We start from the raw sequence: 14,965 nt of genomic DNA on the forward strand, positions 1-14,965 counted from the left end.
ATCTGAGTTTGAATTATTCTGAAATATTGATTATTACCTCATTTGTCATGTGTGGACTATATTCCATAGGGTTGCACAACATCCTTCTGCTTAGACAGTGACATCACTATTTTGGATTTACCTTTAGTACAAAGTGTGTGTATGTGTAAAGCTACGTTGACTTATGTTATTCATACAATACCTACTCACAAATAAACGTCAAAAACAAAGCTGGCTGCAATGAATTTCTGTGCAAAACAGCTTTTACTACAAACACTTCCACACAAGAACATTGTTATCGCACAAGAACATTTTGATAGAAAACAAAAAATATTTCAAGTTTTAAATATATACTGTAGATAAAATTAGAATAAATAAAATGGAAATGTCTACATTACTACTACTATTATTACTACTGTAAACTTTGCAAATAGGACATCAGCCCCTTCAAGTCTTAAATGAACACATAATTCAATGTAAATAAATACAAAGTAGTTCCTTACTTTATGACTTTTTCTACCTCTTTCTTGTTCTTGGGCAAATTTGCATTAAGGAAGACAAGAGCTCTGACCTTTTGGGTTTAAGGCACTTCTCCTCTCTGAGATTATCTGCCCAGTTTTCGAGAATATTCTCTCAGAGGGAACTGATGTCGCCACAACACAAAGCTTCTTGGCCATCAGCTTGCTAAGGCTGGGGTAAACAGGGCTCACTCTCCCACCACTTGAGGGGATCCTCATGTGTTGGAAGAAGAGGCTCCTCCAGGTAGGCTCGCACCTCCATGACAGCATCGGCGGTGGGATTCCTGGCTTCCACTGTTCCAGCTACCTGATCATAGGGGTGGGAGATATAACAATGGGAGATACTATTTTTATGTGACTAGATTAGATTAAATTAGATTCAACTGTTGTCATTACACAGTGTAAGAGAACAGAGTAATGAAATGCAGTGTAGCATTTAATTAGAAGTGACAATAGTAGATTTGCATAGGTGCAGTATGTACAGATTAAATGCACTGATTTACAGCTGGTGGAAGTTTTAGACTGAGATATCAGACTGATTTCATTCTAGAGATTTTAGAGAAAAAATGTGAATTATTGTTGCCACCCTTACTTCCTCATGGAAATAGCTCCAAACTATTGATCCAGCACCACTGCCTGCTCCTTCCAGTCCTTCCACAGCTGGTTGCTGTTGGATGGCTGTGTCACTGCTAATTCTTGCTGCTGCAGTTGACAGCCTTTGAAACGTCTCATCTGCTGTTCTGCCATCCTCTTAAAACGCGGGTCAAGTGCAGCAGTATCTGCTAGTATGTGGTTGGCATGAATCCTGTGGAATTGCGATGGCATACTCGCACACAGACTGTCGATCACACCTTGCGCGGCCGCTGTTGTAGTGTTTCGCCAAAAATCAGCGGTGGCTCTTTGAAGTCCCCTAGCCAGCACTATGACCTTCGAGGCTGTCAAGTAGCTGGTGGAAAAAAAAACTTTAATGTGACAATTTTAAAGCTGAAACAATGATAAATATTACAATGTATTAAACAGATATCTATAGTGGTATCAAATATCTATAATTTTTTATCAGGAAATTGGCATGCAGGCAACAGAAATCTACTGACAATTATATACACTCCAGTGCATTACACAGATTTCTAATACGGTATAAAATATTCATAATTTACTATCAGGTACTATGCATGCATGCTAAAGAAATATACTGCTGTCCAGCTGAGCTACATACCTTTCTGCACTGAGTTCCACAGTGACTTCCTCAAATGGTTGCAAGATTGTGCAAATTTCTTGCACTGTGGTCCATTCCTCCTGGGGCAGGTGGTGAACAGGTGCATTGGTGATGGCCAGGGTGGAGATTATGGCATTTTACTGGCAATAAAGCTTTTCAACATGTAGTAGGTGGAATTCCACCTTGTAGGAAAATCCTGTTTTGGTCGGAGCTCCTCCATCTTCATTTGTAGTTGAGTCTCCTTCAGTTTTGTGCCCCACGGTGCTTCTGTGAAAGTATTCCACTGCCTCTTTCACCTTATCAATGATGGGCTTTGAAGCTTGCAGGGCATCTCTTACCACCAGGTTAATAGTATGGGCCAGGCATGGAAGGTGCGTCCATCCAATGGTTTGTATAGCCTTAGTAACATTTGCTGCATTATCGGTTAGGCAGCACACTACTTTCTTGTCCACCCCCCACTCTGCTGCAACACTAAGCAGCTGTTGTGCAATGTTGTCTGCTGTGTGCCGCTCACTGAATTCAAAACAGTCCAGGAGGCAGGAGGCCACACGGAAATCCTCGATAAAATGGCAGGTTACAGACATATATAATGCTGTCGTTCTTGAAGTCCAACAGTCTGCAGTTAAACAGACAGCCTGGTACTTTTGACACCCTTTCTCTTCAAAGATGCTGTCTCCCTGTCATACATATCCGTGACCTTCTGGGCTAAGGCCTTCCTACTTGGAGGAATGTAGGAGGGGTTGAGCGCCTGTGAATATTTTTTGAATCCTGTGTCCTCCACTATTGAGAAAGGCTGGAAGTCAGTGGCTATCATCTTTGCCAGCTCTTCATCTATCTTCTCCTGTCTTAATGGGGTCAAGACAGGAGGTAATAAATATTGACTGATGGATGTCTGCTTTCTTTTTGCTCATGCCTGGCCAGGCGATGTGGTGGGCCCAGTGGGGTCAGAGGCTGCTGGGGCTGCAGTTGCACTTGATGTGGAGGCAGAGGAGGCAATGGACACATCAGTGTCACGGTTGTTGTCTGAGTCTGGCTCTACTCTCAAACCTGTGACCTGCAGTGCTGGGTGTTGAGTCTTCAAATGCCTGTGTAAATTATTTGTTGACCCAGACTTAAATGAAATGACTTTCTGACAAATGCTGCATTTAGCCTTACTGTTTTCTTCGCGAGAAAAGTACACCCAAATGCTGCTCCTTTTCCTCTGGCTCATTTTCACGTATGTGTCTTATTCCTTCGAACGACCCGCTATTACTGACTTTGGCACTGAGACAGAGAGGCACTCGCACGTTTTATTTTTGAATTTTTTATTTTACTGGAGTAAGCATGCGACAGCAGCATGCACAAGTCATGGCTCTGCTCCTATTCACAGTCTATGGCTCCTTCCCAAAGAGAGGCACACAGGGTGGAGTACTCACGTGAAGGATGAATGCACAACTATCATCATTGTTAGGCAGTAGCACCCCTGCTGGGTGTGCCCTCCCCTGTGTGGGTCCGCCCCACCCCACCTGGGTGCGCCCCTCCGTAAGACTGTTCTGTCTCGCGGAGGAGCTGATTTGTGTGCATCTGTGTGAAACACGCATAGGAAAAAAGAATGACAGAAACAACGGCTCCCCAGCCGCGACTCGGCTCCCATCGCTCATGTTTATGAGCCGCTCAAAACAATCGATTCGTCCGTGAACACATAATTCTACTCAGAAGCGCCAGCCATCCGTCCAGCTCGTCCCTCTCCTTAGGCTGCCATCCACTGACCCGTGAAAAGTGTCCTGTTTTGAGCCAAGAACTTCTGCTGCAACATCCACTGTCTTATCAAAACTGCAGGAATATCCCAGCCTTCTGCCACTCAAACTAAAATAAGCACATTTATTCCAAAACAAATGAGCGCAGCCAGACAGATAAGTGACGATGAGGAGCTGCTAAAATGACAGCCCGTGACTTTCAGACATTTTCATTGTGGAGGACAAAGGATTTAAAACTTTTGTTCAGCCTTAATCCCCATGTACTGTTCTCCCCAGTAGAAAAACCTCATCCCTAACAATTACTCAGCGCTGTATAACACGGAGCGTGCATTGTGGCGAGACAGGGTCAAAAGTTTCAGCAGTTTGCCTGACAACTGACTGCCGGACATCCAGAGCGACCTGCTCATACGTGTCTGTCACTTGTCACTTTATTGGAACTTTAAGATGACATCTTGCCTTCTGGGCTGCTGTGAGTTTACTGAGAGACGTACTGCAGAAAACCTGGCAGAGGAGCTGCTGAGAGTGACAAGACAACGACACAATGACGTGCTGTGTTACTATATATAATAATAATAATAATAATAATAATAATAATAATAATAATAATAATAATACATTTTATTTGTAATACACTATGTTTTAGCAATCTCAAAGTGCTACAGAGTAAAAAAATAGAATAATAAAACAGAATAATCAATGAAATACTTTAACAAAAGATACGTTTTTAGGTTTCGTTTAAAGCATCAGTCGACTGTGCGGCTCTCAGGTAATCAGGAGGGTGTTCCACAGCGCCACAGATGAAAAGCCCTATCACCCATACTGCTGAGCTTAGTTCTGGGGACTTGAAGGGTATTAGTGTGTACAGAGCGAAAGGTACGTGAAGAGGTATGAGGGGTAAGGAGTTCCTGTAAGTAAAGGGGGCATATCCATAAATGCACTGATGGGTGAGAAGGGTTTTCAGAATGGGAGTGATGTGATCCTACCTTCACACCCTCATCAGGATCCTGGCAGCGCTGTTCAGAATATACTGGAGTCTCTGGATACTCTTGCCAGGAATCCCGATGAGGATCGCATTACAGTAATCCAGCCTGGAAGAGACAAAGGCATGGACGAGCTTCTCTGCATCTGCCAGGCTGAGTGTTGGGTGCAGTTTAGCGATATTCTTGAGGTGATAGAAAGATGACTTACAGAGATGTTTGATGTGGGTGTCAAAAGTGAGTTGAGAGTCCATTTTAACACCCAAATTGGTGACAGATGTGGTAAAGGGGATGTTTTGGCCAGAGAAAGTGATACTGGTGATAGTAGAAGAGCGGAGATGGTGTGGTGTGCCAACTAAGATGGCTTCTGTTTTGGATCTATTCAGCTGAAGGAAGTTAAGCCTCATCCATGCCTCTATCTCCTCCAGGCAAGTAGTCAGTGTAGATGTTGGCAGGGGAGCAACAGAAGAGGTGGGGTAGTTCTAAGATAAAGCTGAGTGTCATCAGCATAACAATGGAAAGATAAGCCATGTCTGCTAATGACAATTCCAAGGGGGAGCATGTAGATGGTGAAAAGAATGGGGCCTAGCACAGAGCCCTGTGGGACAACACAGGTGACATTGTGGATGTGAGATTTTGTGCCTCCCAAAGCGACATACTCAGTTCTGTCAGTCAAATATGATGTAAACCAGTTATAAACATTTCCTGAGAGTCCAATGGTATATTGCAGGCGGTGAAGGAGAATATTGTGGTCTATTGTGTCAAAAGCAGCTTTCAGATCAAGGAGGATGAGTAGAGAAGGGGAACCAGTATCTGCAGTCATCAGAAGGTAATTGGTGAACCTGACCAAGGCTGTTTCAGTGCTATGGCGAGGGCAAAACCAGGTCTCCGAACGTCTGTATTTGATCTCATAATTGTGAGCCCCAAAGAGCAATGCCCAGCGCTGAAGTCTGCTTGCTGCCATAGATGACACACCAGTATGTGTATAAGTATAAGGGGATGCATCACAAGCTAACTGAATTGGTAAGGATGGGTCAAAATGTGTTAAAACTCTTTTATCAGCCAGTGCAGCCTTGGCTTTGCTAAATGCTGTTTCACACTCCTGTGACCATTTCCAGGGTCTACTCTCACACAGCAACTCATGGAGTGGTTTCAACAACGTTACTAGCTGTGGAATAAAACGGCCATAATAGTTCACGAGACCCAAGAATGATCTCAGCTGGCTGACATTACTTGGAGCGGGGCATCTACTATTACCTTCACTTTTGAAGGAGCTGTGTGCAACCCATCAGAGTCAATAACATGCCCTAAGTACTCCACAGACATTTTGAAAAAGTCACATTTGTCCTTGTTTACACGCAGCCCATACTTTCCTAGCCTGCTTAAGGTTTTATCCAGATTGGCCATGTGCTCCTTATCATCTCGGCCTGTGACCAGGATGTCATCCAGGTAACACTGTACCCCTGGTAATCCACTAAGGATCTGATCCATGGCACGCAGAAATAACGCTGGTGCTGAAGTTATTCCAAAAGTGTTTAGCGACAATAACGGTAGAGCCCTTTATGTGTTGCTGTGGTCAGGTACTTTTGTGAGTCCTCATCCACATGCATTTGTAAGTATGCTTGGCTGAGGTCTATTTTACTAAATTTGTTTCCCAGCTAATCCAGTAAAAATATCTTCAGTCACAGGAAGGGGGTATTGCTCAGCTATGAGTACAGGGTTAACTGTTACCTTAAAGTCCCCACATAAACGTACAGATCTATCAGACTTGACCACCAGAACCACAGGTGTGGCCCACTCAGAATGAGAAACAGGTTCTAGGACTCCTAGTTTGACAAGCCGGTCAATGTCTGCCTCCACCTTAGGTCTTAAAGCGTAAGGAACACTCCTTCCCTTCAAAACCAAGGTTGACAATTTGGTTGCACCTGAAGTGTCACTTAATCCCTGTCATACTCCCCAGTTCCTCCTGGAAGACAGCTTGGTGCTTTCTCAGGACCAAATTCAACTCGGACTGCTCAACAGACACAGCATTCACCTTGGTCCAATCCAACTGTACTTTTCAAGCCATGATCTGCCCATCAGAGCTGGATAATCCCTTTACTATATATAGGGGCAAATTGGTTCTTTGCCCATTTAGATCAACCTGAACCAACATGGGCACACTCTCCCAGTGTATGTCTTATTATGATCTTAGGGTGTTGCAGTGGGAGGTGATTTACCTTTTTTAAACAGTTTCTCTGATATTAAGGAGACAGCTGCTCCAGTATACTCACCTCCATTTTCACAGGGTGGTCTTCCAGCATGGCAGTAATAGTTTATGCTGCTGAGCCTTTTTTTTATTCAGTGTTTTAATTAGTAGCTCGGCGTCAGAATCAGTCTCACTGTCAGTTTTACTGTCTTCCTGTACCACGTGCAAAGATTTACTTTTACAAGACCAGGATGCCTTTTATCTTTCACAGTTTCCCCGTCTGTGCTTTCGTTTCTCTTTGCTTTACATGCACGCACCACGTGTCCTTTTTTTTTTACAGCTACGACATATGAGTTATTTTGCCCAGCAATTCGCTGGATGGTGGTCCATCTTTCCACATCTGTAACACTGTTTGGTGCCCCTTTTGTTTGCTTGGGTCTGCTTGAACTCTGTGTACTCTAGCAGCTGCCCCTAACTGCTGTGCCACTTTAGCAGCCAGCTCCATAGACACAGCTATCTGTGAGGTTGGCCTCAGTGAGTAACCGCTTCTGAACGCCCTCACGTCTTAATCCGCACACTAGCCTGTCACGTAAGGCGTCATCCAAATTAGCACCAAATTCACAATGTTCTGTAAGTTTCTTGAGCACCGCTACATATTGAGCAATAGACTCGCCTTCTTCCTGGTTCTGTTTGTGAAACCTAAATCTTTCAGCTATTAATAATGGCTTAGGCGAAAAATGTGATTCCAGGATCCTTACAATATCATTAAATGACTTGTCACCGGGGTATCCTGGCTGCACCAAACTTCTCAGCAGACTAAATGTCTTTGCCCCGATAACGCTAAGAAATGTCGGCACTTTCAAGTCATCGTCAATGGCGTTGGTTTTCACAAAAACTCAAATCGCTCCGTATAAGCACCCCATTGCTCAACTGAATCATCAAATGACCGAAATGTCCCGTTATCATTGTCATTTTATCCCTTGTGCTTATCTTCAGTGAATGACGAAGGAACTTTACCACCGAAATAGAAAAAAAAGTTGCAGCTTTTCACTTTTCACTTTCCTCTCCGCGAAAGAAAAAAAAAAAAAAAACTTACTGTACTTTACACGCTATGTAGCAATAGAGGTGCACTTTTAAGTTTGTCGCATTAACGCCGCCAGTGTTATATCTATGGGCAATAATAATATTGTAATTATAAAAGGAAGAAGACGGACACAGGTTCAAAGTAGTAACAACAGGTCCTTTACTAAGATCGTTCCCAGAGTACACGTTACACACTTTATTATTAGTCTCTACTTCCTAATAGCTCTCCAGTACCCATAAACCCTCATTACTACGGCATCCCCAAAAATCCACACTTCCAATATACTACAGCCACCATCGAGAGACGTGAAGAGAGCAAACCAAATGAACAACTTCTTCAACAGGTATGACTACCCTAACCCACTCTCCTCCACCCATCCTTCTGCTGATACCAGCATAGGAGAGACATCCCCACCCACAATTACAGCAGCGCAGGTGAGCAGAGAGCTGAGGAGACTTCATGCCAGCAAAGCAGCAGGTCCAGATGGAGTATCACCACGACTGCTGAAGGTTTGTGCATTGGAGCTGGAACAGGGAGAGTCCGAGGCTTTGGATAAAACCTTATTGTATCACCCCAGTCCCAAAGGTATCACATCCTAGTGAGCTGAATGACTTCCGCCTGTCGCTCTGATGTCACATGTGAAGACGACCATGGAATGACTGCTGCTTCACCACCTGAGGCCACAGGTCTGACACGCCGACTCTCTGCAGTTCGCATACCAGGAGAGGGTGGGAGAGGAGGTTGCCATCATCTATATGCTACACCGATTCCTCTCCCACTTGGACAGAGGCAGTGGTGCAGTAAGAATTATGTTTCTGGACTCTCTAGTGCCTTCAACACCATCCAACCTTCTGCTCCTTAGTGACAAGCTGACAGAGATGGACTGTCTTACAGACAGACCTCAGTATGTGCATCTCGGGAACTGCAGGTCTGACATTGTGGTCAGCAGCACAGGAGCGCCGAGGGGACTGTACTTTCTTTGGTCCTATTCAGCCTATATACATTGGACTTTCAATACAACTTGGAGTCCTTCCACATGCAAAGGTTCGCTGACTGACACTGCTATGGTGGGCTGCAACAGGAGTGGGTAGGAGGAGGAGTACAGGAAGCTAATCAAGGACTTTGTTAAATGGTGTGACTCAAACCACTTACAACTGAACACCAGCAAAACCAAGGAGCAGGTGGTGGATTTTAGGAGGCCCAGGCCCCTCATGGATCCCATGATCATCAGAGGTGACTGTGCAGAGGGTACAAACCTATAAATACCTGGGAATGCAGCTGGATGATAAACTGGACTGGACTGCCAATTGATGCTCTGTGTAAGAGAGGACAGAGCCGACTATACTTCATTAGAAGGCTGGCATCCTTCAACATCTGCAATAAGATGCTGCAGATGTTCTAGCAGATGGTTGTGGCGAGTGCCCTCTTCTACATGGTGGTGTGCTGGGGAAGCAGCTTAAAGAAGAAGGACGCCTCACGCCTGGACAAACTGGTTAGGAAAGCAGGCTCTATTGTAGGCACGGAGATGGACAGTTTGACATCCGTGGCAGAGCGATGGGCGCTGAGCAGACTCCTGACAATCATGGAGAATCCACTGCATCCACTAAACAGGATCATCTCCAGACAGAGGAGCAGCTTCAGTGACAGACTGTTGTTACCATCCTGCTCCACTGACAGACTGAGGAGACCCCACACTATGCGACTCTTCAGTTCCACCCATTGGGGTTGGCGGAGGGGGTTAAACGTTTGTTATACCTGCATTTTTATCCTTTTTTAATTTAATATTGTTCTTTATCAGTATGCTGCTGCTGGAGTATGTGAATTTCCCTTTGGATTAATAAAGTATCTATCTATCTATCTATCTATCTATCTATCTATCTATCTATCTATCTATCTATCTATCAAATGAAATCATGTAAATGGTGGCGCGCAGTCACACTATTAAGCTGATGACGCGTGTTTGTATTTGTGTCTTTCAAAATGAAGTCAAAGTCACCTGCGATCTCATAACCTGCCCTGTCAATTGTAATAACCTGAAGTGCCGTTCAACGTGCGGACAAAACCTGCGCTCCGCCTTCACCCCCAACCTCCCCTGCAGTGCGCGTTCCCGCTGATCTCAAAGCGCAGCACCGGACTAAACCAGTCGGGCATTCCGTGAAGCGCGCGTGTCACACTGAGACTTAGCGGAGTGAGCCTCACGTGAATAGCCGTCTGCTTACAGTCGAGGCTCAGTCGGTGCTGCGATCTCAAAGTGTCCGTCATTAACACAAGACGGGCTGAGACAGTCCACGGTTATGTGCGCACACTCGGGAGATTTAAAGAGCGCCGAGAAAAGACGAAGGAGAACATCAGTGATGGAGACACAGAGGAGAGAGCGACATCTACAGAGGGAGTGTCTGTGACTATTATGGGATGAAGAGAAAGTCGGCTGAGCAAGAAGGAGAACTTGAGCTGGAACGAGTGGCAGCAAATCTCTAAGAACTTGAGCTGCTGAATAATCACCGATATCGCATTAAAATATCTGCGATAATTTTTTATTACATCTCACCTGATGAAGGGGTCGGAGTTGCCTCGAAAGCTTGCATATTGTAATTTTCTTAGTTAGCCAATAATAGGTGTCATTTTACTTGACTTTTCACTACTTAACACAATCCCCAAACAAAATTTGTTAATTGAATCCAGTTAATCTTACTGAGTCTCACGCTGCTAAAGAAGCAGAACCAAATAAAGTGTAATTCTGTTAATAATAATAGCAGGTCACTGGCACTTGATCGTTATTATTATATTATTATGACTTATCATCTCATAATTATCTATATATATAATTCACTAAGGTAAGACACCCATGGAAAGCACGGCGAAAAGGGTGTGGATTCACTAAGCCGACAAGTAAGACACATATGGCGCACGCATGGAGGAGCCACGCCCACCAACTCAAGACCATTGGATAAGACGACAACTCACAGAGCCACTCCCACCAACTCGGACAAGAAGACACAGAAAGAACGGCGTCATTTATATTCTTCTGTCGTAGAGGCCTCATGTACCTCTGAGCCACCTTGACTGTTCATAGAGGCATGTTTCTCGCAGAGGCGAGTCGCCATATGCAGCGTGTAAAATGGTTTGTGAGGGGTATCCCATGGGATCCTTAAAACAATCCTTTACAACTGAGGTTAAAACACAATGAAGTATGCAGTCTTTAAAAACCGAGTTTTCGGTTACGACGCACGACCGCATGCACCATAGCAAACTGTTTTACATGCTACATACAGCAATTTGCATCCGCGACAAACATGCGTCTTCTTAAATCACGGACAATTATATGTTGCTGTCTCCAGAGTTCCATCTTTTCATTCACTTACTGTTGTATTCTCACACCAACCCATTTTAGACAACCGTGTCTTTCCAGAAGTGTTTAGCATTCAATAAATAATTATGCATGACATTGAGCGTGTGTCTACCCAGCGCAGAGAGGCGTGGGTAAGCCGTTGAAACCCATTCGGCTGCAAACCGTAGAATTCCCACTAAGTGCGACTCATACGCCCCACTGGTTACGTCCCTACCCTTTGTACACACCCCTCTCACCTCGCTACTACTGTGGTCGGGTGTCTTGGTGGATAATATATAGAAAGACAGCCAAAACCGCACAGAGCAATGAAAAGTCTACGTGAGTCACAGGTACATCTGGACTGTGCAAAGACGACAACCACTGAGTGACAAGTTGGAGGTGGGCACATGAGCGGCAGTGCATACTGGATGAGAAATCAGCAGAATAGCATGACGGAGGGAGCGGAGTGGACATCCTTCTCCTTTCCTCCCGTTCCACCCTCTGCGTCTGAGCACCGCACCGACGATTGTGTTTTGTTCGTTCCGTGCAATGTTGCTTTTCTTGCTGATTTATTACATTACCAATTTTCAAATGTTAATTTTCTCCCTGTGCTTAAAAATCATTAAAACACCAGCCTGATTATGCGGCGTATGGTACGCCGCGGGTTGGCTAGTATAACTTACTACCTCATTATTACGACTACGTTAGACTAATATGATGGTACACCCTCTAGTGGGCATAGTGGAGAATTGCAAACAACTTTAGTTTTCAAACTCCAAATTCCTCCCAGTTGGCGCCCATTGGAGTCAATGCCACCTACTTGGAGCTCCAGGGTGGAGGCTCCGGGCTGCAGAGATGCACACTTGGTGTCGATTGAAGCGAGTCTGAATATCAGCTGCTGCCCTTCGAGAGGTGACTGAAGAAGCCGTCTCTTCTTATTGTTAATCCACATCTTAGCAGAATTACAGCAGCTTTGACTCCTCATATAATATCAGCAGTGCGTACAGAATGCTAGCAGACATCACTTGAATATTATGGTGGGATTAAACTAAAAGTGTTTAAGAAGCGCCCTAATAAAGTTTAATGTCAGGATTTATTAGCAGATGATATTGAAAGTGTGGGGTCAGACTGGAGTCACAGGGACCACTCACCTCGTCACAGCAGACTGTCTTGTGTCACATGGACACACACGGGACAAACACACACAGCAGGACACAAACACTCAGACTGAGGAGCAACGCTCATCGGCCTTAATAATTAGCTTTATTGCTGCGAACTGAAGAATAACACATTAAAAGACATCACCATATTTGTTGCTGCATTCTACATTTTCTTTAAAATGATAAAAATTTATTTTTATATCTTTTGCTCTTCATTACAAAACTAGCTGTGCTACATGTCTAAGATGGGTTGAATTCTAATTAATCAACGCTGATCTCGGTGTTAATGTTTGCAGTGCACCATCTGTGGGAATGTATTTTGAAATGCATGTAGTAATAAAATGAATTGCAATTATCATTCCAACAGATGGTGTATCAAAAATGTTTGTAGTAGTACAGTGCATTAATACAAATGTTTGTGATGTGCCATCTGTTGGAATGACAAATGCAATGCTTATGTCTCTGTTATATGCCATTCTATAGTCAGAGCTGAAGCACAACAAACTGCCGCAGGTCTGGACCAGCAGTTTTGTGCCAGCAGGGAGGTTTACAGGCTGGTATGGTGCCCACTAATCACACTCACAAACACACATCCTGTCATTAAACTGCTGGCCGATATCAGAGGTGACGTCTGGTGCTGCGGCTCTGTAACTCGATGATATTGATTAGCATGGGAGTCATAAAAGCTGTGCTAATGTTTGTGAGGCGCCATCTGTTGGAAAGACAGAGACAAAGTGACTGGACAGACAGACATACAGACACTTGTCCTTTTATTAAAGAGGATTAATCATAAACAAGAAGTATTAATATCATCAGAACATTCAAAATATAAGATATGATCAGAGGAATTTACAAATTAAAAGTTACCAAATGAACAGATTTGACAAATAACAGTCATCTATATTTTATTGTGTGTGTTTTGATATTTAAGATTAATAAGCAATTCAAATTTTACAAACTGTGAAGCATTAACAGGCCATTTATCTCTGTGAATGTAACACCTAATCATAATTAACTAAAGATTAATCTAAAATAAGTATTCTTTTACACATTAATTATTATTAAACCAAACTGTCCTTCAAGGTCATGTCAATATTCTGAATATTTTTAGATTTCACCAAACACTTCACATCCTAACTTCTGTGTGTTTAATATGCAGAGAGGCCACAAGAGGGAGCAGTTTGGCTCCAGAAGAATCAGCTGATGTCACAGCCCTGAAAGTCCAGGAATGTCACTAAGGTGCAAGTCACATGACCAGCGTCTGAGTTGACAGCACATGATGAGGGCCACACGTGGAGTCGATTATCAGTGACTGGCGATGTGTCCAGTGTGCTCATCGACTTTTAAATGACATTTTGCCCTGAATGTGCCCACCTGCCCACCCTGCTGACTGACATTTCCATTTCATTAATCCTGAGCTCTAAAAGCCCCAAGGTCAGGAGAAGACGACCTCAACCAACACAAACATCAGACGACAGGACAACATGGCTGTCAGCCTGTAGAGTTTGACGACTGCCAGTGTGCAGCTGTGACGAGGACCTGAGTGACCAGACAGACCAGTGGCTTTATGAGGTGACACAGCGGGGACTGAAGCAATGGCCGAGGTGACAGGAGAGAGAAGAGGGCAGCAGGGCTTAGGTCAGCAGTGAAGAGCTCATCCGGTGACAACCTGTCTGATGAGCGAGTGCTTAAAGAATCAGACGTCAGTCACACATCGAGATACGGATTTGATCAACGAGGAATACAATCTGTGATCACAGGACGGCCATCAGCGTGTGACGAGTCAAAGAGGAGAAAATCAGAGGGAGAAGAAAACTGACAAACACACAAGTGACACACTCGTCTGACTCACTCTGTCTCAGGTCACTCATCTCAACCTTTATCACCCTGACTCTCTTCTCTATCATCCTCACCCCTCACTCTTTATTCACCTTCTCCTCTTCCTTTTAACCCCTCAGGCTCCATGAAGATGACAGATTTAGAAGTCATAGTCGCCATCTGCTGGTGAGGCCTGTAATACACAGTCAGTGGGGGCTGTCAGCCTGGGCCTTCATTGGCTTCTTCACACACCTGATGTCAGGTGACACGCAGCTCCTTAAGGGGTCCTGAGGGAATTGTAAATGAATCCTGGGAATGTGTGTGTCAGTGGAAAGATAAAAGTGTCCCCAAGTGTCACATCTGATTGTCACATTGAACACCGACAGTGACAGTGAAGTCAGTCAGCTGACTCATCCCTTGAGGTTGGGTGACAGTGGGAACAACAAGGAGGAGGTGCAGTTTAATGTCTAACGTGACACCAAGTGACTCAGTAAAACACCAAACTCCATCAGTATGGCCGACATGTGACTGAGCGGTGAGTCCTCGTCTTTAGACATTCACAGTGAATTCATTCAGAGGTGACAGACCACCGAGTAACTCATAGAGGGGCAGACAATGTCTGTTCAGAGGCCAGCACTCCTGTCACTTCTGTCACTCTGTGCTCCTAAATAGTCACTGGAATGAGGCTCTGGATACTGAGACAGGCATGTGGTCCTGCCGGAGCAGCACTAATGAAAGCGCTATATAGACTGACTGACAGGTGACATTCAGTGACACTCAGAGGACACAGCAGTTGGGGTGTCAGCCTGAAGGACATGTGGCTGTGAATCAACAGTGACCCCTGCTGGTCAGACTGGTATTTGTAGGTCTGAGGTGTCACCGCCCCTCACTATGACACTCGCACCTGATTGGTTTCACAGACCCAATAATAAAGGAGACCCTGACAGCCGCACTCGCCCGC

At 44.5% G+C, this 14,965-nt stretch overlaps 1 pseudogene; it reads right to left on the reverse strand.

Moving 5' to 3' along the window:
- Positions 1-663: 663 nt before the first annotated feature.
- Positions 664-14,965, reverse strand: part of LOC120521633 — a 39,650-nt pseudogene continuing 25,348 nt past the window's right edge.

The sequence above is a fragment of the Polypterus senegalus genome, unplaced genomic scaffold (assembly GCF_016835505.1).
Source record: "Polypterus senegalus isolate Bchr_013 unplaced genomic scaffold, ASM1683550v1 scaffold_1563, whole genome shotgun sequence".
Taxonomy (NCBI): domain Eukaryota; kingdom Metazoa; phylum Chordata; class Cladistia; order Polypteriformes; family Polypteridae; genus Polypterus; species Polypterus senegalus.